Source organism: Pomacea canaliculata, linkage group LG5 (genome assembly GCF_003073045.1).
Source record: "Pomacea canaliculata isolate SZHN2017 linkage group LG5, ASM307304v1, whole genome shotgun sequence".
NCBI classification, from domain to species: Eukaryota; Metazoa; Mollusca; class Gastropoda; order Architaenioglossa; family Ampullariidae; genus Pomacea; species Pomacea canaliculata.
The window spans coordinates 15843037-15848437 of NC_037594.1; the positions used below are offsets into that span (position 1 = coordinate 15843037).

The 5401-nt window shown below is 51.3% G+C and overlaps 1 long non-coding RNA gene across 1 annotated transcript; it reads left to right on the plus strand.

Moving 5' to 3' along the window:
- The first annotated feature begins 2968 nt into the window (after positions 1 to 2968).
- On the plus strand, positions 2969 to 4326 carry LOC112565282. Its single transcript, XR_003099383.1, has 3 exons — positions 2969 to 3387; positions 3603 to 3832; positions 4061 to 4326. It is a non-coding gene; the product is annotated as an uncharacterized LOC112565282 (long non-coding RNA).
- Positions 4327 to 5401: the final 1075 nt, after the last annotated feature.

The following is a 5401-nucleotide window of genomic DNA, read 5'->3' on the forward strand; positions in this document are numbered from 1 at the left end:
GAATGGTCTGGGTGTCACCCACATTATTCGCGCTCATGCTTCGGGAGAAAGGTGTTGGGGTGTGGGGGAGGGTGGTTGGGTGGTATAGGTTGATGGGAGGTGGGAGAGATAACCACGGCTTGGGAGAACGAAGGGGAGGGGGGTTGAGAGGAACGGATGGTGGGCGGAAGAGAAAGAAGGCGGCGATTAAGAGAATGCAGGCATGGGTAAAGATGTAGCGAGGGGTAAGAGGGTGGGAAGATAGTGGTCGGGGATGGGAGGCAGAGAGGGAAGGAGGGACGTACACGGTGGGGGTGCAGAGAGTGAGCAGGGTGGGAGTAGGGTGGGAGAAGTGTGATGGGGAAAAGAGGTACGGAGGTGGGAACAGTTGGAAAAGAGAGGGTACAGGAGAAAGGTTAGAGAGACGTGGTGATGCGACACGCGTGGAGAAAGAGGGGAGTGGAGGTCCTAGTGGGGGTGAAGGGGAGGCTGGAGGGGAAGACGGTGGGAGGGAAAGGTGAAGTGACATGATAGGTGAGAAGGGGTAGGTGGGTTAAAGAAGATGGAGCTTGGCGGAAGGATGAAGGAAGCGGTGATGCTGTGTGAGGAAGAAGGCAGAGGGCGATTTGATTGGGTACGAGTTAGATGCAGGGAGAGGTTGTCTTTTCAGGGGGTAGAAGAGAGAGAGGGGGCATGAGTGAAATGGAAGGTGGTGGGAAGTAGGGGGGTTGAGGGAGGGTGGAAGGGAGGAGGGTAGGAAAGGATCTGAGGAAGGGTGGAAGGGGTGGGAAAGTGAGGGAGGAGAGTGGCAGGTGTGAGGAAGGAAAGAGGGAGGTGGGATTAGGGGGAAGGGAGAGGGTCTCTGGAGGCGGTGAAAGGGTCCTGGCGGAGGGACGAAAGGAGGATTATATAAGGGGCTAATAAGGATGGCTCGGGGTGGTACGGGATTGTTAGAGATAAGAAGATAGGTGATGACCTAGGGAGGGCGGGCGAGAAGGAAGCGGGTAGGGGTGCGAAGAAGAGGAGGAGAGTAGTGGGGTAAGGAGTGAGATGAGAGGACTGCATTGTAGTAATGAAGTGCGGGGTTGGAGGCGGGGTAGTGCGAGTGTGTCAGGGTTGTTGCGTACGTTAGTGGGGATGAAGGAAGGTGGATCTGGGTTAATGAGGATGGACGAGGTTAGGTATGAGCGGGGTAGGAAGGATGGGGGCAGCAAGAGCAGGACCCGAGGCGCGCATGGGAGGAGAAATGAGATAGGAGGCGAGCCGGTGAGTATAGAGATTGGGTTGGGGAAGGAGGAGGAGGGTTTTGGGGAGGAAGGAGGGCCGGATAAGAGGATGAGGTGGGGCTGGTGGAGAGCAGTTGTTGTCCTGGAGGAGAGGAGCTGGAGAATGGTGGATCGGTGGGACAGGGTGCTATCGGTAGGTAGGGAGCAAGTATACCTTTGCGCGTGGTGAGTCGCTAGAGGGGTGCCGTGGCGGAATGGACGATGATTGTGGAGTGGAGAGAGAAGAAGGGTGGTTGAGGGGGGTGGGTGGTGGTAGCTAAGGGTGGGAGGGGAAGGGGTTTGGTGGGGAGAGAGGGAATGGGGAGGAGAGAGAGAGGTGGGAGGAGTGGGATGGAGGGTTTGGGGGGGAGATGAGTTGGGATGTCATGGGAAAATGTGTGAGAAGGAACGGGACGGGAGGGAAGGAGGTTCCTAACCTTACGAACCTTTGTACACATCGTCCTTCCTCAATGCACATCCCTTCTCTACCTTCTATTCTTTCCTTTTCATCTCTTCTCTTTCCACCTCTCTCTCTCCTCCTCATTCGCTCTCTCCCCACCAAACCCTTCCCCTCCCACTCTCAGGCAGCATACCACCACTCTCCCTCTCAACTCCTTCCACCCTTCTCTCTCACTCTCCAACAACTCTCCATCCCACCGCCTTAGCTCCAACCCAAACTCCCCCTCCTCAAATGCACCCTCCTACCAGTCACCATCCATCACCCCCTCTCCTCCAAGCCACACCTCACTCCTCCGCACCAGCTCCAACCTTCCATCCTCCTTCTCCGGCCTCCTCCTCCCCAGCCCTCCTCCTCCCCACCCATTCCCATCATCCACCCCTATGCCTCCACTCATTCTAAGACTCCCACCCCTCTCCGCATCCTCTCCCCCATCCTTCCTACCTCTGTTTTCCCACGGTGTACGACATCCATCCCCTCTCCTTCTGTCTCTCCTTACCCCCACCCCCATTCCCCTCTCTTCATTCCACCCTTCCCTCCCGCCGCCTCCCCTAGGTCTCACCCCGTTCCGCAGATCCTCCTTACCATCCCACCCACCGGCCCAGCACCGGTCCCCGTCCCTATTTGATGTTCCCTATTCGAGCGCCATAAACCTCCAAACCTCTCTGCGGTCCTCCCTACTCCACCCTTCCACTACCCTCCATGCCCCCTCTTCCCATCCCCCTAATCCCACCTCCCTCTCCTCCCTCACACACTACCTGCCACTCTCCTCCCCATTTCCCCGCCCCCCCCCCCCCCTTTCATCCACCCTTCCTCAGATCCATCACCCCTCCTCCCTTCCGATACCCTTCCCTCACCCCCCTACTTCCCACCACCTTCCATTTCACGATGCCCCCTCCTCTCCTTCTCCCCCTGACCACCTCTCTGTCTACCCTCCCGCCAATCCCCCTCTGCCTCTTCCTCATCCTGCACCCCCTTCCTTCATCTTTCCCCGCAATCCATCCCAACCCGACCTATTCCCCCTCTCACCTATCCCGTCACTTCACCTTTCCCTCCACTCCTCCCCTCCAGCCACCCCCCTTTCACCCCCACTAGGGACCTCCCACTCCCCTCTTTCTCCACCGCTGTCCCATCACCACTCTTCTCCTAACCTTTTCTCCTACTACCCTCTCTTTCCAACTTTTCCCACCTCTTACCTCTTTCCCATCACACATCTTCCCACCCTACTCCACCCCTTCTCACCTCTCTGCACCCCTCCCTCCCAGTCCTTGTACGTCTTTTCTTCCTCTCTCTCCTTTCTATCCCTTGGCACTTCTCCTTCCTATCGTCTCTTGCCCTAACCTACCATCTTAACCCTCCTACCCATGCCTTCATTCTTGTAACCCTTTTTTTTCTCTTTCTCTCATTCCCGCACTCTTAACTAACCTCGCCTTCTTTTTCCTAGCTTCGTCATCTCTTCTCTTTTCACCCTCACTTTTCCTCCTCTGCACTCCCCTTCGCCCCTGGCACCACGTGCAACGAGAGTGGAAGCAACTTCCACCGTCATCAGCTCATGACTAAGACTACCACATCATCGACCTCAACATCGAGGACAACGACTACACCGACCAACATAGACTCGGTTCACTGCGCTCGGTGACCACGCTGGAAGCAGCAACAGCGACTACCAAACGGATGTATTGACAGGTACATTGCCAATCGTAGTTTTCCAAACAAACTTGTATCCGTCTCTCCTTGATGCATTCAGATGGCCACGATAGAAGAACCCATTTCAGCTTGTCGATACAGTCAAACATGTTTCGCATACAGAGTGTTGTGATGGCATCCAAGTAATTTGTTAACAACAGTCATTTGGGACTAAAGAGAATTTTTATTGTTTGACACACTCTGCTTTTTTACAGTTTGCTGTTGGTCACTCCGACCGACAAGTGCTTGACTGTGGGGGGCTCTACTGCTGGGGGAAGCGGCTACCAACGCTAATGCTGCACGTGACTACGACTATCATCAACTGATCTCAACAACAGGAAAGCACAATGCCCACGCCGACCAACGCATAAACCACTGTACTGATGGTGGTCAGTGACTACGCCGAGTAAAGCAACAGCGGCTACCAAAAGGGAAATACTAAAAGGTACATCAGCATCGTAGTTTTCAAAACAAACTTTATACCTCTTCCATTGATGATCATTACATCGAGACAGCCGTAATAGGAAAAGCTGTTCACCTTATGCCCTGTGTTGTATAAAGTTCAACATGTTCTTGTATACAGAGTGTTTTGATGGTACTCACCTTTGTTTCGTTACGACAGTTTTTCTGTAAATAGATGTTTTTTATTGTTTGACACACTCTGTTGTTACAGTTTCCCTGTTGTTACTCCACCAACTCCTTCTCGACTAACGGGACTGGTTTGAAAGACTGGCGTGACCACCACTGCCATCTACGTGGCTGGCTCATGCTGCACGTGACTACGACTAGCACACCATCGACCTCGACAACAGCTGGCTACGAAAGGACAGCGACTACGCCAAACAAAGCAGCGGCAGCTATCCTAGGGATGTATTCTTTTCCTATTCCTCTATTCCTATTCCTTGCTATCACTTGCTACATCGGCAACCATACTTTGAACATGTTACAAACGTCGAAGGCTTAGATATCTAAACTTTAATTTTTGTGTGAATTGTATGAAACAGAAATTGAAAGTAGATGCAAAATGCCAAACGTAAAGGGCTTACAAAAATCTTTCCGTTTGTGGTCGATAAAAATACACTAAAACCTTTGAAATAAACATAAATCTGAACGAAAATAGGAGTAAACACGATGCCACTACTTCATTAGCCTCGCTAGTAGGTCTGTGTCCACCGCTTTCCGCACCAAGTGCATGGAGTACAATGGCGGGGGACATCAGCCACATGGCATCTGCAACTAACCAATACGAGTTATAAATAGAAGTGGCAACAAAATGCTCATGCATAGATGTGGTTGCCAAGAAATTCACAAAACCTTTGAGGGAAAAGTCTGAATAATGGCGAGAGAGGCAGCCACATGGCATCTCCACGAAAAGTGAAAAACTGGTTTACAAAAAGCTTGTCCGTTTTATGTCGTTAGAAAAATCAACTCAACCAACCAAAACAACTTGAAAACTATAGGACCGCTTGCACAAACTTGGCAATGTATGTAGTCAAGGAAACAAATCATTAAATTCTTACGAAAAACACAACTATATCAAATAGAAAGGAGAAGATGCCTGTACTTCGCCATTCAGTCTGTGTCGACAACTTCCCGCACAAAGCGAAGCCAACTGGCATCTCACGATTTTAACCGTTGATTGCTTTAAGGGCAACCAGGTGCTTATCCTTTATGTGGTTAATCTAAAATCATTTAACAGAACCTAAAGTAAAATGATCTCTAAAACGAAAAGGAAAAAGAGGCTTGCACTTTGCCATGCTAGTAGGTCTGTGTTGACCGTTTCCTGCACTTATGGCGGAAGCGGCAGCCACGTGGCATCTGGAACTATCCAATAAAGTTATCCAATAAGGGGCAACAAAATACTTATGCATATATGTGGTTGCAAAAAAATCACAAAACCTGTGAGGGAAAAATCCATAAAACAGGAATGAATACGATGCCGACACTTGTCTGTGTCGACTGTTTCTCCCACCATGCAATGCAATAGGCGCCATTTTGTATTGCTTGGTGTGGC